At 37.2% G+C, this 23,073-nt stretch overlaps 1 protein-coding gene across 3 annotated transcripts in view; it reads left to right on the top strand.

The window, feature by feature from the left end:
* PRKD1 (protein kinase D1) overlaps nucleotides 1-23,073 on the top strand; it is a 145,074-nt gene that overhangs the window by 19,696 nt on the left and 102,305 nt on the right. The window contains exon 1 of one of the 3 annotated variants that reach the window (XM_085301650.1): nucleotides 20,003-20,098. The exons of the other annotated variants lie outside the window; for them this stretch is intronic. The gene's annotated coding sequence lies outside the window, so the exon portion shown is untranslated. Of the gene's footprint in view, nucleotides 1-20,002; nucleotides 20,099-23,073 lie in introns of those variants that run through there. 3 annotated transcript variants of the gene reach the window in all.

Below are 23,073 nucleotides of genomic sequence, written 5' to 3'. Positions count from 1 at the left end.
TTTATACAGACTAACAATATTCTCCCAGTTGTGCTTTCTAACAACTTTTTAGCCAAGTGCACATGAAAAACATTTTGGAAAATTTTGGAAGCGTTAAACTTAGAACTGAGGGTATTTGTGCATTGTAAAAGCTCTACTAAAATAAGTATCTTCTGTGCTAGGCTTGGACTCTTCTCAGCTTCAGAGGCAGCTGGGTGCTACGGCTGCATCCTGACTTGGTGCTCTTGGAGACCTCGTAGCATGGGCTGTATTTTAGGAGGTCCCTTGTGTGCTTTGAAGCACACCTGCCCTACAATATATCTTCGCCATAGCATCTACTACATAGACTACACTAATGCAACTCTATGAAAAGTGAGTGAAATCACTGCCAGAGTGAGCATGAATTTGGGATGCCTCACTGAGAGAGCATGAAAAATGAAGTTGCTTTATGATGTTTTGCCATGGATAGTTGACTTTTTGAACATTTTCTATAACATCCATTATAGTACAAAAGATCCACTGGAATCTTTCTTTTTTGTGATGAAAGAAATCATTTTCATATTATTTCTAGAGGCTTTATGTGATAAAGGAAAATAGGCACGACYATATTCCTCTCTCTGTGGTGTTTTTTATTTTTATTCTTGGAAGTTTAATGTCCTTGCATGAAATCTGATTTTTACGCCAAAGCTCGTTTACACCACAAACAGTCATCAGTTTTAGTCTAGTTAGGTAGCTGTAACTAGGTTTTGTTTTGATTAGTGGTTTTAACTTGTTGCTTAGTTTGTGTTTTTAWTAGTACAATTTCATTTGTGTTCATGCCACGTAGGTCTTTTTTTAATTAAAGAAAAGCCCTTTTCTTTCTTCTTTGGCTTTGAATACTTTTTTTTAGATTCATCTTTGGATATAAAATGCTTACTTTTGTGATTGCCAGTCGAATACACTTGCCAAATGGATTATATCTGCCCCTTCAGTTGGTTAGAGTTTCTTTCATGAGATAAATAAAGATAAGCTATATGCCAAGAAAAATGTCTTAATCAGACATAGACTTAAAACAATTGATAGTATAAAGGAAGACAGATTTTCTTCCTTTGGGCCTTTATATTTTTTTAAAAAAACTCAACAAAATAGTTAACTTCTAGAACTATTTTGTTCCTAAAACTTGGGTATTCACAATGAAACATGCCTGTGGGAATAAAAGAGTTTGGTTAGTGGTATGATAGACATGAGCTCACAGAAATAATCTGTTCATTTGAAAGCATGAGTTTCCACATGAATATACTTTTGTTTTGATTGCATAGTGTATACTGATTTGCACCATAGCAACTGTCAAATAGAAAAATTCTTCTAGGATGAGAGATAAAAAGGGAGAAATTTACAGTGCTGTATGGAATTGAACATTCTTTAATATCAAATAGAAAATCCATTTTGATCACGAAAAAATTCAGCTGTTTAGACATGAAAGAAATCATGCAAGAAGAAAAGCAGTTTTTGGGGTTTGATTTTGAAATATTAAGCGCTATGACCAAAATGAAATTTTTCCTGTGTCTTTCATGATGTTAAAACAAATTAATGGTTAGGTAAAAGAAATRATGTTTTTTCATTGTGTTATCCGTGGATGAATTCTGGAAGTCTTCAAAAGTGGATTAGAAAAAGCAACTTTGTATAAGCTATGCAAAGATCTCTATGTAGGAATTTTGTAAAGATGTCTGGACCCGTACTGAGAACTTTYAGAGACTGACAAATAGCAAAAGTTGAAAATAACAGGAATGTAGTAAATGTGATAGGATGTATTAAGTTGCTGCCATGTAACTAAAATAACTGCATTACAGGCTTTTAAATTAGTATGTGAGCTATCAGCATAAAAATACTATTAAATCAAWTTTAATTAAATTTTCTTGTGTTAATTCATAGTGCTGTCAAGATAAATTTTTTTACAGGATTATTCTTTAGGTAACTTAGCATTGAAAGACGTTTGGGTTTAATTTTTATAGGTCTGAAGCAATATGTTACCCTTTAACAGAAAGTCTTAGCTGTGTAAAAATCCACAAACTAAGTAAAATTTGCTGTGGAAGYGAAGCAAAGCTTTTTGTTCACAAGCCTGTGCAAAGAAGTAGGGGCTTTTCCCAACATAAGAAATGTGAAGCTCTTTAATTAAAGGTGCAGTCTTTTTTACTGATAGTTTAAGATTTTTTTTTATGCTTTTCATTTGCAAACAGATGTTCAGAAAAAGAGTTTGTCAATTGGTCCATGTGCTAAATAAATAACATTTTACAGAGTCAGTGACACCCTCCTTCCAAAAAAAAAAAAAAAGGCCAAAACTGAGTGAACTGAGTTTTACAATACTTTAAACTGGTAAGGGATACTTCATAGATTTCTAAAAAAATACCTGTTTCACAGAATCACAGAATTATTGAAGTTGGAAGGGACCTCTGGAGATCATCTAGTCCACCTCCCTGCTCAGCAGGGTCACCTAGAGCATGTCAGACAGGGTTGCATCCAGGCGGGCCTTGAACATCTCCAGAGAAGGAGACTCCACCACCTCTCTGGGCAACCTGGTCCAGGGCTCCGTCACTCTCACAGGGAAGAAATTCCCCCTGACGTTCAGGCAGAACTTCCTGTGCTTCAATTTCTGCCCATTGCCTCTTGTCCTGTCACACGGGACACCCGAAAAGAGTTTGTCTCCGTCCCCTTGACACCCTCCCTTCAGGTACTTGTCCACATTGATCAGATCCCCCCTCAGTCTTCTCTTCCCCAGGCTGAAGAGGCCCAGCTCTCGCAGCCGTTCCCCATAGGGCAGGTGCTCCAGCCCTCGGATCATCTTTGTAGCCCTGCACTGGACTCTCTCCAGTAGCTCATGTCTCCCCTGTACTGTGGGGCTCAGAACTGGATACAGTACTCGAGTAGAGGGGCAGGATCACCTCCCTCGACCTGCTGGCAACACTCTTCCTAATGCACCCCAGGAGACCATTGGCCTTCTTGGCCACAAGGGCCCATTGCTGGCTCATGGTCAACTTGTTGTCCACCAGCACTCCCAGGTCCTTCTCTGCAGAGCTGCTCTCCAGCAGGTCAGCCCCCAGCTTGTACTGGTGCCTGGGGTTATTCCTCCCTAGGTGCAGGACTCTGCACTTGCCCTTGTTGAACCTCAGGAGGTTCCTCTCCRCCCAGCTCTCAAGCCTGTCCAGGTCTCCTTGAATGGCCTGAAACACAGCCCTCAGGTGTTTCAGCCACTCCTCCCAGTCTGGAAGGAGTTTCCATATGAAAGGAGTTTCCATATACATCTCTCAGCTATGTAACTTGGTTTTGCCATCTGCCATTGAGTATGGGATTAAGATCCTCRTTAAACAGGCCTATGAGAATGATTCTTGGATAACATGATAGGTGCCCTCCAGACATGAGCCTGCATTTTTTTTTTTAATGATTTTTATACAGGTGGAGTGAGGTGTCAGGAATGGTTCTTAGAGAAGCAGTATCAGTTTTCCTACCATTATTCCTGATCTTTTCAAAGCTTATTTGTTCATTCATATTCAGCATGTAATCCCTGAATCCTTTCCTGAGGAAGCGCTACTTAACCTGTTATTCGCCATGCTTGTTTTGCCCTTACTGTGTCTCCAGGAAAACATGTCTCACCTATCTCCAGTTAAACTGTAAAACTTCACTATTTTCTCCAAAGCACTTCTTCTTTTTTTCAAGATGATTTTGAATTCTTTTCTTGTCTCTCAATGCAGTTGCTGTCAGTGCTTCGTGTCTCAGCTTCATATAAATTTGGTAAGAATTTTCTCTGATGTATCGTCCAGATAGTAACTGAAAGCATTGTAGAGAACGGGGCCAAACACACACACTTGCAGAACCTCCTCTTAGCCTCCTGCAGCCTGCTTATCTTGCTTTCTGATAGGACTAATTACTCTTGGGGTCTGGCTAGCTGATCAATTTTACGACAATTTCAGCTAATTGTAATTTGTCAAATTTGCTTATAAGAATGTCATGTCAAAACAATATTAGAAGATGCATCAAAATTGAAATACAGGGAACATGCTGCTTCTCCATTGTCTCTACAGCTCACATCACCCTATCTAAGRAATGATTTAGATGTGGTTTGCAATAATTTGTTCCTGACACTTCTATATTGTTTACTGCCTAACTCTTTGCTATCTTCCCAGTGCATGTAAGTAATCTGATAATTAAAAGCCAGTATTTTTAGGATGCAAGTTTAGCTGAGCAGTCTGTAATTCCTTGATTCCTGTCTTTTCCTCTGATTCTTCCCTTAAATAGGCTTTGTTTCGTTCCAGTTCTCCCTTATGGCATTCATCAATGAGTTTTCAAGAGCAAGTGCCGAGGGTACTAAAGTTGCTTTGAACTGCTTTTAAATAAGCTAGATGAAGTTCTTCAGGGTCAGCCTTTCTTGAAAATATCTACTTTGCGTGAGTACTCCCTGGTTTCTTCTTTTCCAGTCTGGATTAGTCATCTTTATGCTGGTGGTRTTTTTAATGAAGCCTGATGCAGAAAAGCATTTGGAATTTAGCCTTTTTGATATCAGTGATCTCTCCATAGAACAGCCTGCCAACTTTTCCCTTGTATTTCTCTAAACATAACTATATGCAAATTATTACTTACTGATAAAACTTGCTTGTACTTTTTACTGATGCAGTCTTGTGTGCCTTGTTTTATCTGGCCTTGCATACTTAAAAGCATTGTTTTGTACTGAGCCTTCTTAATTATACCTAATTTCCACTTTCTGAATGTTTTCTTGTAATGTTTGAGGTCAATCAAAAACACATGATTTAGCTAGTTCGATCTCGTAGTACTCTTTCTGTGCTCTTCTGCATGTTTTGTTATTTTTTAATGGAACTGCAGGTTTGAGTGCCTTCTTGGACTTTTAATTTTTTTAACTCTCTGAGATTATTGAGGACTGCAAGGCCATTGCTTTCACTTTACTGTTCTCTTTCCTACATTCTCTGAGGATTGTGAACTCTCTCATGCTTTGGTTGCTCTTAGCCAAAGTGCTTTTCACCATCACATGCTCAGTCGTTTCCTTCATATTGGCTGTATTCAGAATTTGAAGTCCCTCTCCTTTTACTGCTTTCTTCTCCTTCTAAAAATATTTACCAACATATTCCAAGAACTTGAGGGACAATCTGGTGCCTTTGTGACTAGTACAGAGCTAAGACAAAGGGACCAGGATTTTATTTGTGCAATCTGTTWTAGTTCTAGGAGCATATGTCCACATTGCATATTTATCCTCCRCAGAAATTTGCGCCAGGTGTTTTGTCCTAGGGTGCGTACCACATCTGTGCGTGATGCAAAGCAGATTTCAGCACAAGTTCGTGTGCGTGCATAGGGAGCAAACTGCYGGGGAAGGAGCCCTTTGCTTCTGGKGGAGGTAACCTTTTGCAAGTGAGGTGCACCTGTGCGTTACTTTGCTTTGGTTCTGCTGGAGAGGAAACTGCACTGAGAGCATCGGTGGTGTGTCGGTGCTGCGTAACTCTAAGAATAGATGTGAGGTCCAATGGCCTCCAGTAAACCAACTAGCTAATCGAGAGGTGTCCTCCTTGTGCAGCTATACTACTTTTCCCACAAATGCTTGTGTAGTTAAAATTYTGTACTTTGAATTAATTTGCTGGCACTTTAAAAGACTGATACAGCTGACTTTTGATAGTCCTGTGAGCCATTATACAAGCTAATTAAGTCCTAATTGTACATTATGACATCCACCCTCTGACTCATTATCTTTTACTTTGTGTATTAAGCTGTTTGGTGTGAGCTCTCCAAGTTGTCTTCCTCCTATAATGTTAGTATGAATAAGGGTTTCTCTGTCCTATTTGTCAGGGTTTTGTACATGCTGCTATCTGTTTAATCTTTACTTTGGGATTTTGTCACTTCTTCCTTATGTTGTTAAACGGAAATAAGGTAAGGAACAGGAGTAGAAAACTGGCTTCTGGCATCCAAGTGGACTGCATCGACTAATGTTAGAGTACAGTAACGTTAGAGTAAGATTCCCTGAATTTTAGCTATTCTGTCTGGACTCCTGTTCTGAGAACTGCTACATAGATTTTGACAGTCTCAGGGAGTGATTTGTGAAGGGTATCAACAAATTTAATAGACTCACTTGATTTCATATTACAGGACTGCCACTTGCTTTTCTGCTTGTACTGTGGTTTATGAAAAGCTTACAGATTTCTACCAACTGCTATCAAAGAGAATTGTCTAAAAAATTATTCGGGTCAATGCTGCTGAGAGCTCATAGTTCTGCTGTACACAACTCTGCATATTTATTCAGCATAGTATACTAGCACTATGAAAAGCTGGAGCAATTGAAGCAAATAGGTCTTTTCTTCTACCTGTGCTTGTGTTTTGGTAAACTTCTGTAACTGTTTGTAATGGTTATATCAGGAATGTACTGGTTTCCATCAGAAAATTGATTTTTCTCATTTATTATGCTTGCAAAAACAATTTTAATTTTATAAATAATATTTCCAGATACTTGCATACTTGAGGAAGTGCCAAGCAGAAGAAAAAAAGCAATTAGATACTGTTAGTTCCCCATGGGCCCTCATGAACAATTATTCCATCTATAGAGTTCTGGATTTAGTGCTGCTTCTTGATTTGGTAGAGGTGCATCCATACTATATGATTATAGTACACAGACACCAAATGCTGTGTTTGAACAAGCTGTCTGTCTTGTTTCAGTAGAACAAGTGTTTATCAATTTTTTTGTGATTTATTAATTATCTAATATGCAAGGAAGAGTAACAGAAAGGCACAAAATCCACTAAATCTCACTTACCAAAAGAAAAAAAAAATCTAAGCGTATGTTGAGGTATATCAATGTTAAAGAAAGCCTTCTGTTCCACAGTTAAAGTTGTGTCATTTCTTAGAAATAAGTCATATCTGTAGAAAAGATGATGTCCGTTTCCTGAAAAATCAAAGAGCACTTCAGGTTCTGTGCCTCAACTGATGATCCTGCTCCCGTCTTCTGTCTTTGTGTAAATATTCTAGGCAACACTCTGAGTTGTTTTATTCTTACTCTTACATTTTTTTCTTGACCTATTAGTGTAAACAGTCATATATTTGTAACTCCTGTCTGACATCTCAGGGACAATAGGGCCAAAGGAGATGCTTCTGTTTATCTGGTATCTGTAGCGTGATTCACCAGATTTTGGTTATCTGGGTTGTGTATTGCACCAAGGATTCCTGAGTGGTATTCACGTACTAGCTAGGTCCGGGGCTTCCGAGTTCAAACGCTGGTGCATTCAGACCAGCAAGGCTGTAGGCAGCAATTGCATGGAAAAAAGATAAATATTCTTTGAAGATTTCTCAGACTAGCTGTATTTCTAAAATYGAACAGCATATTGGCAACTGTTGTCCAAATTTTTAGATAATGGTCAACTAACGTTTGTAAAATACAAGGTGAAGAAAGCCATGAACAAAGCCATGAACAAATTTATGGAAGTACATCTTTGGAAAAAAGATTTTCAGATTTCTTGCTTGAATTTTTGTGTACAAAAATGTGGCACTTTTTTTTTTTTTTTTTTTTTTTTACAGAATATAATACTTGCTCTATTTCTTCAATTTTGTGCCAGTTTGTAGTGCAGCTAGCAAGTGAGCCAGTATTGCTGCAGAGAGTAATTACAGCTAGAAGCTGTAGGAACAGGAACATGATTTGGAAGGGCTTATTTGTCTTTCTGGGTATTTGTTTTCTTCTTCTGAGAAGGAAAAAAAAAATTTCTAAAAGAAAAGGTAAATTTCTCTTTCTAGCCCTTTACCTATATTTATTTTTCACTTTTCTGCTTACTTGTGTGCAGACTCACTTATGTCCTGGAGTTTCAGACTCTGTTTATCTTCCACCTACTGCTTTCTGAAACTACATTAATGTGCCTCAGCTGTCTTTGCTTCTGTCAAATACATAACTAATGACAAAATGGTGCTTTAAAAATTAATCAGACAGTTTCTGGGGGAATGAAGGAGTGATCTGCATGTAATCACTTCATCCAGAGAGGAGAAAAGTATTCAACATGTAAATGGATAGTATGTAAAAAAAGCATAAGACTGAGAAATGTGTATAGTGCTGTATTTTGTTATAAGGTTTTTTTTTTTTTACTGTTCCTCAGTTCATTCTCCAAAACATTTTTAAAATGAATTGCTACGAGTGCATCACTAAGATGTCTGAAGACATCTTAGGTATAGTTGTGTTAAAGCATTCAAATACATCTTTAAATTCATCTGTTCATGTAATGAACTTAAATGTTCCTATAGAAGTATGTAGCATCACAAATTTGAAAATTAAATTTTCTCCTATTTTCCACTTTTCTTGGTCCCACTTAAAGATTTTTAAATTATTGTATGCTTCCCTTGCTTACCTATTAGCTTGCTACTGGTAGGAAATAAATGAGTAGTTTATCATGCATGACTTTTYTATACTGAATATATGTTACAAATTTCAGAAGCTTTCACTGTGATCTCACTAATCTCTTTTTTGAGAAAAATAAAAAAGTTGCATAAATGATAATATTTCTACCATAATTGACCAGGAAGATTTAATAAAAGCAGCAGTGTAATACTGAAGAAGATTATATGAACTGCTTATTTATTAACATGAGTTTTCTCTACTTGAKTTTACATTACAACTTTGAGTGAAGTTATGAATAACTGGAGCAGTAGATTAATTTGTCTGGTTTGCTTGGAAATCAGTCCTAATTTCCCTAAGGGTGTTTGTCCCTTACAGAGATTTTCGCTAAGCTTTGGCAGAGCTTTTTGGATATTAACCAGACATGAAACTATGCTAACTTTACATAGTTTATGGCAATTTTCGAAAACTCTATGAAGAATTATTTTGTTTTTAGAGATGTAGTTAGGACTTATCAACAGAAACTTGCATATATATGAATTAGGGGGTGACTCTTCCTCCCCAAAATCAGAGAGTGTAAGTCAGTGTTGGTAACCTATCAGTTTGTGTTCCACMTGAAGAAGTTGACCGACAGCTTTTAAGCCATCTATTGATGGCTCAATATTCCCCGTAGGAACCATTAGGTAAACGAGAGGGTGGTTGTGGAAGCTGCTCGGACGGCTTGACATCTGTGCCCTAAAATTGCCAAATGTGTCTTTCCAGAGTCCTAAATGATCTCGCTTTTCCTATCAGACAAGGTGAGAAAAGTAGAGCCATAATTTTTAATTAATTTTTTATGAAACTTCTGGTGTTGAATGAGGCTTGTTGGTTTAGGTTGAGCAGTAAAGCAGCAGATGCAGATATTGCATGTTGCAAGGGATAACTGTATTTCAGTCRGAAACTAAGAATCAGCTTTTCAGTGCTTGTGAAGTGGCCTCTTCTAAGGTTGGAAAACACTTTTCCTTTAAAGCAACAATCTCTAATGGGTTTCCAGTGTCTTCTGATGTAAATCGATTGGCATGTCTAAAAATGTGCAGAAATTTGTTGTGCATTAATAGGACAAAGTAATTCATGTTTCAATATGTTGGACACCTTATTTATAGTAGTAGAATGTAAAATTAAAACCATTTCCATGTCATTTGCTGTAAAGTCTTTTGAACAAATTTCAGATACTCTGGAGTTGTCTTCAAATCGAGCATTTTATTTTTGTGATATTAGTATGCATGAAYGCCCGTGAAGCAGAGCCGCAGCTGAAGGGGTGTGCTTTCGCTCATCATACACTAAACCTAATTTGGTCTTTCTTTGTCTCATGAAATGTGGAGGGAATCTGAACTATGGTTCTAATCATTTCTGATTGCACCCATTTTTTTTCTCTCTCTCTCCAATTAAAAAAGGAATTACAATTTGCCTCAACCTTCTTGGTGTAATAGTGAAACAGAAGCTGTGCTGTCATGAAAGCAGGATTCAGTCAGTTGAGCAAGCAATGACCRATACAGTTGCAATAGGAAAAAGTAGGGAGTTAGAAGAGAGATGCGTAATATATCTGTATTTTGGGAATATTCCTTTTTACAACTGAGATCAAGGGCATTCTTTTTTAAAACTATAGAAATATAGTTCTAGCTTAGMTGTAGATTTTTGGGGCGTGTTGGTTTCCCTACACTGTGGTCTTTATGAAGAAGGGGCTTCTGTTAAAAAAAAAAATGCAACAAAATTACATATTCAACATATTTAATCAATTTAGGTCAAGAGGCCTAAGGAARTCCAGTCTGAGAAACATAACAAAAAAATAACAATCATACTTTTATTTGCAACTGTTTCTTAAAGAGGACACTATTTATTCCTATAGACAAGCCTAAATATTAAATTTCATGAAATACACAAAATATAATGAAACTCAGAAATAGTATCTTAAAAGTGTGCAAGAAAATACTGCACRTGCTTTTTGCAATTTGAATTAAAATTATGTTGTGTTTTAAACTCTGTGGCATTCTTCAGAGGGAACAAATACAGTTCAGGCTGATTTAGAAAATGCTGCACTTCTGTTTTGGTTAGAGTTTGGAGTTGTAAAACTTTTCTAGAGTTTGACTGCAAGTCTTAAGAATATCATTATTTTGAGAACAATTCTTTTCTAGATAAGTTAACTAACTTTCTTAACACTCTGTAGCTAGAACAGCTTTTCTGCATTGCTGTTAGGATGAGGCATCTCTTGCATTCCTCARAGAAGTTGAGCAACAATAAAATATCTCCAAGACTCAAGGAGGAGYAGTCTGTGAACTTTTTAATTTGCCACACACTTCCAGTGTTTGTTTTTCCATCAACCGCATGTTGTGTTTGCACACGCCTGCTTCTTGCATAGCTCCCTGAATGTCAGCCAGGACTGGAGGGCACTTCAGATTGTGTGTCCACAAAAGGAGTCTGTTTCCTGGGGAACCTGATGTTTTTACTTCTTCTACCTTTAGGATTCTTTCCAAGGAACCCCAGCAGTTCTTTCAGAGCTGTAGAAAATACTTAGGCAATCAGTTTTAARAGGCACAAGCAACCTAAGAGTCAATTTTTGCTAGTCCCTGGATGTGCTAACGTAGCTGCAAGAGACAGCCAGTGGCAGAAACTAATTTCCAGAGAGCCTGTGTCCATTGCTGATGAAACCTCYCCTTTCCCCAGCAGCTGATAAGTGATCAGGGTTTTCTCAGGGAAGCCTAGGGAACAAGAGCAGAGTGGAATTTACTGACTCTGAAATAAAGCTCAGAATCTGAAAAGGTGTGGGTAATCTGTTGTTTGTACAGAAATATCAATTTAAACTCTCCTTTTAACCTAAGGATGAAGGCTTCCGTAAAGTGTTCAAACTGAGATCAACTTTGACAGAAGTAGAAACCACAATTAGGGTGGAGCCACAGAACTGGCAAYTTCTGGTTGTCTGTGCAACCTCTGTATCTGGAAGCACTTAAATGTTGTGTCCCTATTTACTTGCAGCAGTAGAGCAGGAAATTGTGCTTGTGCAGCTCACCCCACAAACGCTTTGATGCAGTACCCGTGGTAGACCAAACGTGACGGGCCTGCGCTATTTGTTGGGCTGGTAAAGGAAGCATTGCCCATTTCCCGTTCTCTGATGAACAGAAGGTGAGCAAAAACGCCACTGGAAGGAGAAGAGTATGGAATACCCCAGTTCTAAACCAACTGAAATCTCAGAATGAACCCAGAATAAAAATGTTTTTAGACTTTTTAATCTGCAGCTCTGGGAATGAACTGGGATTGAGTAGTGAAGGAGGCTATCGGCAGCAAGAAATCGTCTTTCAAGTTTTGAAATATTTGTGGTGAATCAGACCAGAACCTAGAAGGTAAAAAGTAAAAACAAAAAGGAATAACAGTATAGTTAGGAGTTGGAAACCATCTTGGGGGTGGCATTCATCCCTATATCTTCTCCTAAATTCCTTTGTGGAGCAAGTCAAATAACATTTCCCTAATACTGCAGTACCACTTTGTGCCTGTCCAGCCTCATACCACGAGAGCTGGTTTGCTGAAGTGTAGGAACTTGCAGCTGCAACTACAGCAAGTGCTGTATTTTGAATGAACTGAGTACCAGGTAACAAACGCAGATTTATTTTGGGTGTAGGAAAGGTGCAAAATGGAGGAAAGTGCTGTGGTTTTCTCTCTTTGGTTACCCTGCATCACCACTCCCTGCTAGACTGTGAAAAGCCTTTTGTCTTGTGGTTCATGCTGCAGCTCCAGTCCCAACCCTCCTTGGTATCTCCTGGCATAGAGGATGTCCCCCCCTTCCTTTTCAGGTCTGCATTATATGCAGCAGCYACCTGTAATGGGAAGTACTTTGAACATTCCCCCCCCCCCCCCAAAAAAAAAAWMMMTGTAAATTCAAATTAGACAYAGCCAACAGCTATCTTCTGCTTAATCTCCCTTTGACTGAGTTCCTGATAGTTTGGGCAGACTTAATATTACCTCTTACTTCGTATGACTGTTTTTTTTAACCACTATATTTTTGAAATGCTTGGGATACCATAGCAATGAATATCATTTTTTTTTTTAAAAAAGGCTAGTGAGAAAATTTATTTAAACCCCATTTCAAGTAAAAAATTATTAACACCTTAAAATAAATTGTTCCATGCCGTATATGAACAACCTGGAGAAAACAAACCATTGAGTCCTAAGCACAGGGTGGTGAAGGGGTCAGAAGACAATCAGTATTATGTACATGAAAAGCAAGTACGATTACAAAGACTGCCTTAATTTTGACATTACTGAAATTTCATATATCTGGCTTTGCAAACTTGAAAAACTTTAGTTTGTATTTGAATATCATGTACTAGGTTACAAATATTCAAAGGGAATGGAAACTGTTTATACTGAKGTCTTTGTGCTCTATCGTTAGCTTGGAAACCTTAAATCCTTACCATGTTTTTTTCCAGTCGAACTAACAGAGTAAATATATTTAATGTTTCTGTTTTCATCTTGCAGCTTGCTATGCCATGAAATTCAGTGATGAAATACTACTGTATATTTAGAAAGTATCTGTGAACACTTCACATTTTCAAATATCCTCAGTTAGTGCTTTAATTAAATATTTTTGCCAAACTGGTTTTAGAGAGGTTGTTCAGGTGATCAAAGTAACTCTTCCTGTTTCTGTTTTCTCGGGTCACTTGTTGCATAGCCAAAGAAAATCACTGCCAGAACAAAGACTTCACTAGTAAGTCAATATAGTTCTCACAAATTATACTGTTTTTATATTMATCAGATTCATAATCAAAAATTGTTCAAATTCTCACTCAGCTTAAAAATATATTGTATGCTTTAGATTTAACGGTACTAACATCTTAATGAAATGCATTTTATATATGAGAACAAATTATATATGGTAACTAATGGTAATGAGCTGCCTGGTAAATTGAATTCAACCCCATAATCCCACATCACGTCCATTCGCCACCCTTCCAGTCCAGTGAGTTGGAAGTTAATGGTGCAATTAACTTTACTTCCTCTAGGCAACTAAATGTGCTGTCCCTTCTGCAAATATTTACAAGACTTGAAGTTCCTTTTATTTGGATCMCCTAAGGCAAGTACTTTCTGTACGGGGCAGAAAGTATGAAAAATCACCTGCCTCATAAGGAGCATAAAATGTGCATGACATTCTTCTACTTAAAACAAAACACCTGCAAAATGCATTCTATTGCCTTTCTCCCTAGTTGCCACCACTTCTTCTTGATTAAAGGTGGCAGCGGGAAATGGACCGAAATGGTAACAGCAGTGGTAGCCCTGGTCCTAAATGATTGGAGTCAAACCAATGATTTGTCTAGATCAGTCTTCTGGTCTCCAGCAATAGTAGTTAGGAGACTGCTTTGGGCAGTTAACTCAAACCTGGCCATTCTTATGAGTTTATTCCCCCATATTTCAAATCATTGATTAGAGATTTTAGAGGACAGATACCTTTTCACTCACTCTAGTATCTATTTTGGACCTTTTGTCCACAAATTTTTCTATCTKTTTGATCCTATTGATTCTTTCTGCTTCCACAGTCTTCTGTCACAAATTCCAGGAGAACAGTATCTCACACATCTACTGTGTAAGAAAGTGCTTACTTTTATCTGTTGTATCTCCTGCTGCTTGCAATGAGTACCTCCTAATATGAGTTTTGCAGGATTTGTGTGTAATACTTCTTATATGCGCTTCCTTCCACCTTCATAATTTTGTAGACTTCAGCTTTACATTTCCCCTCCTTCCCCCTCTCCAACTTTCTCCTCATCAAATTTAAGAAACCAGACTTGTTAGGAATGTGTTGCATCCCTGTAGTCATTTTGGCAGTCCTCTGTACCTTTTCTAGCAGGATTGGATTAGCTGATGTTTTGGAGACTAGAACAAGGCCTGATGCTCAAAGATGTCAGTGAATGAGGGTTTTACATGTAGCAAAATGATATCCAAATTTTTATCTGAGCATCATTCCTCATGATGGCCAACATTTTGTTGGCTTTTTTTGGCTGCTCTTGCTGCTCTTCAGCCAGAGGTTTCAAAAGACAGTCACTGCTGACTCCARGATCTCCAAGGTGTAATTGCCATTTCCAGTTCAGCATTACATAAGCATAATTTATATTATTTTTCCTTTATTTCTGCTGAAGCACATCTGCTGTCTTCTAGCACACTTGCTCAGTTTTGTGAAGACCTTTTGGAGTTCCTTGTCATAAGCATGGCCTTTGATCTACCTGAAGGAGTTTGGGATATCCTGGGACCTGGGGGATTTTGCAGCACAGTCTTTCTCCAGGTTAGAGATTAATTGTTAGGTTAGAAAGGGCATATAGATATAAAATACAAAAACAGATCACAGATATCTATGTTAAAAATACTAGAACTATTAACTGGCAAACCAGCTATTCAAATCAAATCTGGATAGCTAAGCATCTGAGGAAAAGGTAAAGCATTACAGGCTTAAACCACGTAAAATAAAGACTGAAGATCAACTTGTGTGAGTTTGTGTGCCCTGTGTTCAGGGCACTTGAAGCATTTCTTACTAAGGTGCTGCTTCCAGATACAGAGAAAGGTTTGTCTATACTTATCAGTGGGAACATGTTGAGTGTGTAAACCTTGTCCTGTGATCAAGGAAATTTGTCTCATCTTGTGGTCATCTTGTCTTGTACACTGAATTCTGAGATTTCACCAAAAGGTTGTGGTGCTATGGGTTTGAATCAAGTGAGTGGTGAACAGGGCCAAACAAAGGTGACTATATGTATCTTGAGTGTTAGGTACTGCTTACTTAAACTATGCKTGGGTTGTTTTTGTATGAGCTAGGTGGAGCACGGTCATGTAGTAAAGCRCAGTTAAATTATCTCAGTTTTATTTGATACTTCAACTGATCCTTGAGTTAATTTTTAGTCCATCCCAATTGCAAAATAAAAYATGTTGTTTAAAACATAATGTAAATACTCATCATTTGCGTACAATAAAATGAATGGAAAGTGGATATTCCATTTGGTCATATTTAAATCAAAAATTMATTTTGACTTGGATTCTTTGGCCTGAATTGAGAATACAGTATCCAGATTTTTTGGAGATTTTGTTAGTGGGCTTAAAATACTCTACTTGGAAGCCTCCTATATGTTTACTATAATTGTAATTTATGTAATTGTAATTTATGAACAGGTCATAAAAAGCCTCCTAATATTTTTTGGCTACCAAGGGTACATGTTATTTAAGAAAGCAACAGTTTCCAGTTCACTGCTTATGACTTGACTAATAATAACTGAAATTGTTTTAATATATTGAACTYAGTAGTATGTTCTTTCTTGAAAGCCTCCTCTGTGTTTGTGAGTTTTATTATGCTTCTCTTGAGACATCCTAATTCAGAGTAAGAGGAAGAAATAGATACACCTGAAGACAAACACTAGCAGACATTCTTGCTGAAAAGTAAGTTTATTGGTATACTGGTGCATAATTGTTGCTGTAATTGGTACATATTGGTGTATGTGGCATTTTTGCAGCTCGGGTGTCAAAGAGGAGAGTAACTTGGGCAATTGCAGCTAGTCCAGAGGAGGAGAGCGAGGACGGGCGCGAGAGGTGGGCGCTGYGGTGGTGGCCCCTGAGGACGCTGCGTACTCGTGATGCAGTAGGAGGACGGGCACCGTCGAGCGCTTCGTTGAAAGTGGAAACGGGCAGATGTCCGGGGGGAGTTTTTATGCATTCCCCTTTGCGCTGTCCCCCCGAAAGACCACCGATATCCTCTCTGTCTGTGTTACCAGACCAAGTGCTCGGTACCATGTGCTCAATACCAAACGTGGAACCACAGCTGAAAAAGACAGTCTGGTCAGGTCTTRGTTTTCAGCTCTTTAACTAGTTACTATACACATGAAAAACAGTAAGAAACGTGGAAATAGACCATATGAATTTTCATTATCACAAAATGTCAACCTTTTCTAAATACAAACCCTTACTCAAACCCTGTTTAAGTAAATAAAGCATAGTTAAAGGCTCTATCTATAAAAATAGTGATCCTTCTTTTTCATTGTGTAGATTACATTCTTACTTAGTACATTTAATATAGAATTAGTGTTCTCTGGTGATCTTTCCGCTACAAAATTGCTGTATATTATATTTTAGAAAACTTCTTAGCAAATTTTCCCAGGTRTTTTTTAAGAGTTCATTTTGATGCAAAGGGAATATCCACACGTTTTATGTGTGTGTGGATAACATGTCTGAGCATGTGTCTGAAACCTGTAAAAAAACAAAAAAAACCCCAAACAACCCCCCCCACCTTTAAAACGCAAGCCCTCCTTTCCTCAGAGTCTTTGATCTCTGTCCTTTGACATGTTGCTGTAGATAGGATTGACCTTTATGGATGGACTGTGGTGGGCAACGCGGTGCAGAAGGGATGACTGCGGGCTGCTTGCAAGAATTTGCCTTCRTTGTGAAAGTTTTATCCTTTGGCACTTGCATACAAATGGGTGATGCATTATATCACTCTAAACCTTTTTTTTTCCAACTTTAAAAAGAGCTGAGTATGCTTATTGCCCTTTTTAAGATTGGGTGTTTGAGGTCAGTGGGCAAAAATGCCCACGTAAGTACAGATAGCATTACTGATGATARTAGTAGGTATTTAGGGACATCTTAACTCTCTTGAAACTTTGTTTCATTTCAGAAATGAGTAGGTGATTAATAAAGTGTTTTGGAAAACTAGTGCCGTGAACGCAAAGCCTGTTGATGGGAAACACAGGTTTTAAAAATGTGTGTTTGATCTTTGCTATAGGAATAAAAAGAGTTTGTTTTATTATGGTGCTTACCAGGAAAAGAAAATTATTTTGAATTTTAGTTCAAATCAGCCCCCAAACAATCATAAAAGAGAAAGACTGCYGTCTCCTTTAAACATTTCTGTGCTGTAGAGATGAACTGTCTTTTCAGGGTGTAGAGTGCTAACACGTATTTGTGTGCTCCTGTTCYTCTATTGTAGGTTATATACCTGACACTTCGCATTCACACCTCTTTCAGTGACGCACATCTAGTATTTATGTAAATTCTGTCTGCGGCCAATGTCACCATTTCTGCTAATTCCATATGGTGCATTGCTAAGCAACGTGTGTATGAGAGACGGTGTTGTTTTCATTTTATCGCCCTTCCCAGTTCCCCTCCAGCCCCTTCTCCTCCCCCCACCCGCCCTGCAAAGCGACACGTGTTTGGAAGATGAGTATTGGTTTTTCAGGCCAAATGGTATTTTTAGTATATACAATATAAAAGATGGAAAATGCAGGAAGTAGTTTGGATGATTTCTTCAGTTTCATCACTTAAATACTGATGGCATTCCGAGGAATTCTTGGGGGAGGTTATGCCTTTYTTTTGTTTGTTTGTTTGCAAACATGATTTATGTTTTTTTTTTATTTTGCAAGCAATGATTAATTACTATGTTTTTGTGTCTCTTGGGCCACATTACACCTTGGAAAATAGATCTGAAATACGATTTTTCTGATATATGCACACATACAAACACGAGGATTTGCTATAATTGGAGTTTATGAAAAGTGTCACTTGTTTATTCACAAGATTAAGCCAAATTCTGGTGTAAATTTACTTGGGATGGGAAAAGGATAAGGGACCAAAAGGACATTGTCTCTCTCAGTGAGTACACGGTGTTTGCTACGTGACGTGGGAGATGTTTTGCTGCTGTGAAGCCTTCTTTTCCTGTTGTCATTGTGGTTATATCCTCCCAGAAGTCTATGTTGACTCTTTTGCTTTTGAATCATAATGTAACAAATGCATTTTATTCACTGGGGATGTGTGTGTTAATTAGATAACATGTTTAAGTCCCCATAACTATAATTAGAAAATTAGAGTCCATGTCTCTTAATGAAATTAAACAAAGGAATTACTGTAGCAATACAATAACTTGTCTGTGGACTTCCTTAAGCTGAAATACTTGGAAAAAATGTGCGAAGTAATTTTTCTGGCCAATCTACATGAGTTAAATGAAAGTATAGAAATGGCAGGTCTATTATTTTGGAGTATGGGTAACTACGTTAATGGACACAGCAGACTTTGGAAACAGCCTTTGCAGTCAACCAAATTTGTGTGGAAAATGGAAGTAAAAAGTGTATTCTTTTTGCCTGACCTATCAGTAATGCCAAAACTCAGGAAGAAGGTATATATGTATATTCAGAGTCATTTTACCCATTTTATATTTTATTCTTTAAAAACTAGACCTTGTTTTTCAACATTAGTTTCAGTTCTTGTACAATGCAAATTGTCTTTACTCTCTGTCAAAAGATTTTCCAAGAAGTCTCGCTGTYGGTTGTGTGTGCTGTGGTGGCTTCCCCTAGCCTGCTTACAGTTTTGCAAAGTCGCTTGTTGTTCTGTTGTGTAGACATTTCTTTAGCTTTCCTATTTTTCCGACTGGTTGTCCAAGCGGAAGATATGATTTGAGAAAGTCAGGATAGGAACCATTGCTTCTTGTCCTGCTAAATTTGAACTTGGAGCTGTTGAGTATGCAGTTTACTGATAGGTTTCCTTGCAAAGTTATTSCATTTATTGCAGTTATTGCATTGTTACTCAAAATCTGAACTGCTTTATCAGCGGCTTTAGGACTTTATTATGAAAATTAAAGATGTTTTGCAGACCACAAATTTTGTACATTTTTAATATAATTATTTGCAAATAACATATAGCCTAAAGTAATCTGTAATAAAGCCTATTTTCTTTTCTTTTCTTTTGCTTATATTGGTAGCCTGGTGGTAGCCTCAATCATATATTGTCTTTTTTTTTCTTTTCCTTCACTTTTAAGGAAAAAAAGAATGTCTTTTCCACAATGTTTGATTACACAAAGGTGAACTCCATTACTCTTCTCKCTTGATATTCATCAATTTGCATATTAATGTTTTCAGTGGAAACTAAATATGCTAATTTCACAGCTTCTTAGCAGATTCCTTAATCATGAAGATATTTGTATGTTTAAAAGAAAGATGTAAACTGCAGCATTGGTTCACACAATTATACTACAGGTCATCCTGAAAATAAAATATATGGAAAATAGATTTCCTTAGGAACGTGTTAGTGATTGTCCATCAGAATCACTAAAACTCAGACTGCTCTGTTTTGTTGTATAATCAGCTATTCAGTGTAATCAATTGGAAGTAGTATTTTATCATCCATTCCTGGTATTTTTAATGCTCTCATGAACAATTTGTATGTCAATAGATTTAGAATGGGTATTAGTACTTTTCATTATATCAATCAAAGTAACTACAGCTGAGCTTCTATTCTTGTATCAATGTATTATACTGCTTCATCTCAAATAAAGTGTTTGCATACTTAGAAGGTATATATACACACACATCTCTATACATGTATTTGTATATATATGCATATATAGTATGTATATATGTAGAGTAACAATAGAGTCTTAAAGATCTTAAGTGTTACTGGAATATAAATAATCAATAATTAGCTTTTTAATGCACTGTTTTTATTTTTCTAGGAGTTCTTAGGAGGGAAGGATTGTGATTGATTCTGTAATAGTTATTTTGGCGACTAAGAAAAATACCTAAAGGGTTAGACACCGGAGCTGGGGCAACCAGAATTCCTCTTTGGAGCAGGTGGAGCGTGTGCGGAACAGCCACCCAGCCTGCCCGCGTCGGCTTGCACGTGCACGGGCCAAAGCAGTACAGTTCGGGCATTACGTCGGGAGTTGTCAGACAGGGATTCAGTTTTCAGCTTTATTTAAAAAGAAACCTCCAAATCTTGTAATGGGATGTTAAGCACAATGTGAGTTTTCCCTGTTCTCTCTCTCAGATGGAATAATTTTATTTAATAATACTATTTCTTAAGCATGGTGAGGATAAACTGTAATCTCTTTGCAGAGCTAATGGACAATTCAGTATCTAGAACACTGCAGAAGCAGGTTAAATCAGAAATAACGATGGATAATAGGATTATTGCTGACTTTTAGTGTACATTCATCCTCCAGTCTCTGAAGAAACTGCCTATGAAGCAGGAACTTACTCCAATTTAATGCTGTTTATGTGACTGGCACAGTTCTTTGTAGAGCTGCCTTGGCTGAGCCTACCTGAACTCCTGCTGTCCTCCCCAAGCGTTTAGCGAAAACGAAGGCTTGCCACGCAGTGAGATTTTGGGGAAATAGTGTGTTACGAGGCAAGGTTACCAAGACACCAAAAGGTAGCATTTTTTCTTTGTGTTTCTGTAAAGAGTGTACAAATATGTGCATATACACACACACACATGCATATGCAACACACATACWCACACACACATATATATAAATAAATATGTGTGTACATGTATATTTTGTTTTCTTACCTTGTGATCAAGTGGTTTTTTGAAAGTCAGCGTAAGACTTTTTTTTTTCTTGTTCTGATGTCTGGCTCAGGTGCATGATATCCAAAGGGAATCTAATGAGCTGCGCTGAATGTTAATGAAAGTTTATCCAGAAATTAAAAGATTTGTGTTTGGGCCCCTCTGTCCTTTTAGCTCTGGTCTACGTAAGCAGTCAAGCAAACTTTCCATGAGCAAGCCAGTCAGCGAGTCTTTCCATCTTTTTGAATCCTTTTTTTAAAAATGTGTTTGTACATATATAACAAATAGCTAACCTCTTTACCTTCGTTTATGATTAGATGGAAGAAGGATCTCAAAGTTTTCTTCTGTTCTAACATGGAGCTGGTGTGATGAAAGCTGAGAACCACGGTTTTAGAATCAACGTACAAATTAGGGGAAARTAAACAGGAGATCCGAAGACTTTCAAAACTATAGCTGCTCTTCTGAGGGTAGCTTAATTTTTCTTAGTGTGAAGTTAATTCCTTTTATGCCTGCAGAGATCATATGGTAAGGTCAAGTTGCAATAAATTAATGCACATATAAATGATAGTACAATTAACAGCTTTCCTCTCGCAGCGTGTGGAAGTGTAGCACTGTAAGCAGGTCCGACGGAAGCTCGCAGTGGACCTGGGAGTTGTGTCCTAGTCACTGCTGTGCCTACGTTCTCACAGCCCGTGTAATGCGTTACTCTTAATATTTCCTTGCAGGGTTTTAAGGGTCTAAAACGATTAGGGACTCTCTTAAATATTTTGAGACATTTTTCGGCGCCCACTGGATCACGAAGCGCTTTAGTCYGTGCTCGCCAGCAGAACATAATCTACAGCATGTGCTGGATGTTATTTCCACCGTGCTATCATTGTATTGACACTTGATTAATCTACTTCTTCACTTTATTTGCTCATACTGTATAGTATATGCTGAATAATTATGTGTGGAAATTCATGCAATTAAGAGCTTACTCATTGCATTTCATAGTCAGATTTTACAGTTGTCATCCAAAATGTCCTCATTCGAATGAGATGTATATTCCGTGAGGCTATCCTGGTGAGCAAAACTTAAATAAAGTCGTGTCTCGTCAATATGAACTGTATGAAGATATTTTTCTGTCCAGCCATATTTCAGTGTTATCCAATTCTTCATATTAATTTCAGTAACATTGTTATATAAAAATGAATAAAACATTAAATGATAYATTTTTCTAAAAAGAACCCTTAAAATATATCTGCTATGTGTTATGATGATGATGAAAAGTGTTYGAAGCTAGACTCTAGGCTAATACCTGGAAATTAATATTTCGGTATTCCTCAAATAGTATCTAACTGAAATGTCACACAGGGGCATTACTGATGCAGACTGGTATTTTACAATCTCTTGGAGCTAAATTAATATTTAAAAACCATATTTCACAAATAGTTTCTTAATGAGAATAATTTAAAATTTCAGTGATTTAATTTGATGAGGCAAATGCCCTTTTCCAGGCCAGATTTCAAGTAATACTAAGAAAAATCAACTCTTTTTTTAAAAAAAGGCGTTCAGCAGAAATAAGTACAAATTGTGATATATTATATATTGTTTAAAGCCGCTTCTATGAACAGATCTAAGATTGATTTTATTCCCTAATCATATRTTTAGAGGACGGACTATTTAGTAGATTTTTAGCTTTCCAGATGCTCAAACAATGCACTTTAAGTGCARTATCCATAGATTATCCCTAGAATGCTGTAGATTAGCTATTTTAAGATTTGAATTGTGAATAAAAGCTGAAGAAAAAGCAACAGCAGTTGCAAATCTGTGTTGTCTCAATTAGCTCTTTTTAAATGTATTTGCAAGTGATGGAGACAAAGTAGTAACTGTCTGCATGAAACACAGTTACTTCATTAATATTTTTATATATATGTGTGTGTGAGTGAGTGTCTATAAATAACAGCTTTATGTGAATTTTGTCAACAAAGAGTATCTGAAGCAGAAGCCCTTTCTGTTTGTTTATTTTGCTGGGAGAGAGGGCAATACACACTGTTAGCACCAAGGACTGATTAGCARATTTTGGACAATAATGAACATAGTTAAGTCTTTAGCGGAACTGCTTTCCGGTTTTGCTTAGATACTCAAAATTTCACAATTTTGGCACATAGGTTGTTTTACTGCCAGTTGGAAGAGTGTTTTTAATTTGCTTTAATTTAGTAATTGCAACTCTTAGGGTTTTTTTATTGAATTGTTTGTACCATGTAATTGTTGATCTTTATTTTAGAGATAAAATGTGTTTAATTTCAATTGTCTTAACATGCTCTTCTTGTGTTACAARCAGTGCTTACGAGATCTGTATCTTGCTGCATTACTTGATTTAGCTAACTTAAAGCAAACCAAATTCTAACTTGTATGCTTTTCTTTTTCTAATGAATAGACTGGGG

The sequence above is a fragment of the Rhea americana genome, unplaced genomic scaffold (assembly GCF_003343005.1).
Source record: "Rhea americana isolate MKP2758 unplaced genomic scaffold, rheAme1 scaffold_18, whole genome shotgun sequence".
Taxonomy (NCBI): Eukaryota; Metazoa; Chordata; class Aves; order Rheiformes; family Rheidae; genus Rhea; species Rhea americana.
Note: the sequence above shows the minus strand (reverse complement) of the source record. Positions and strands in the feature narration are given on the sequence as shown.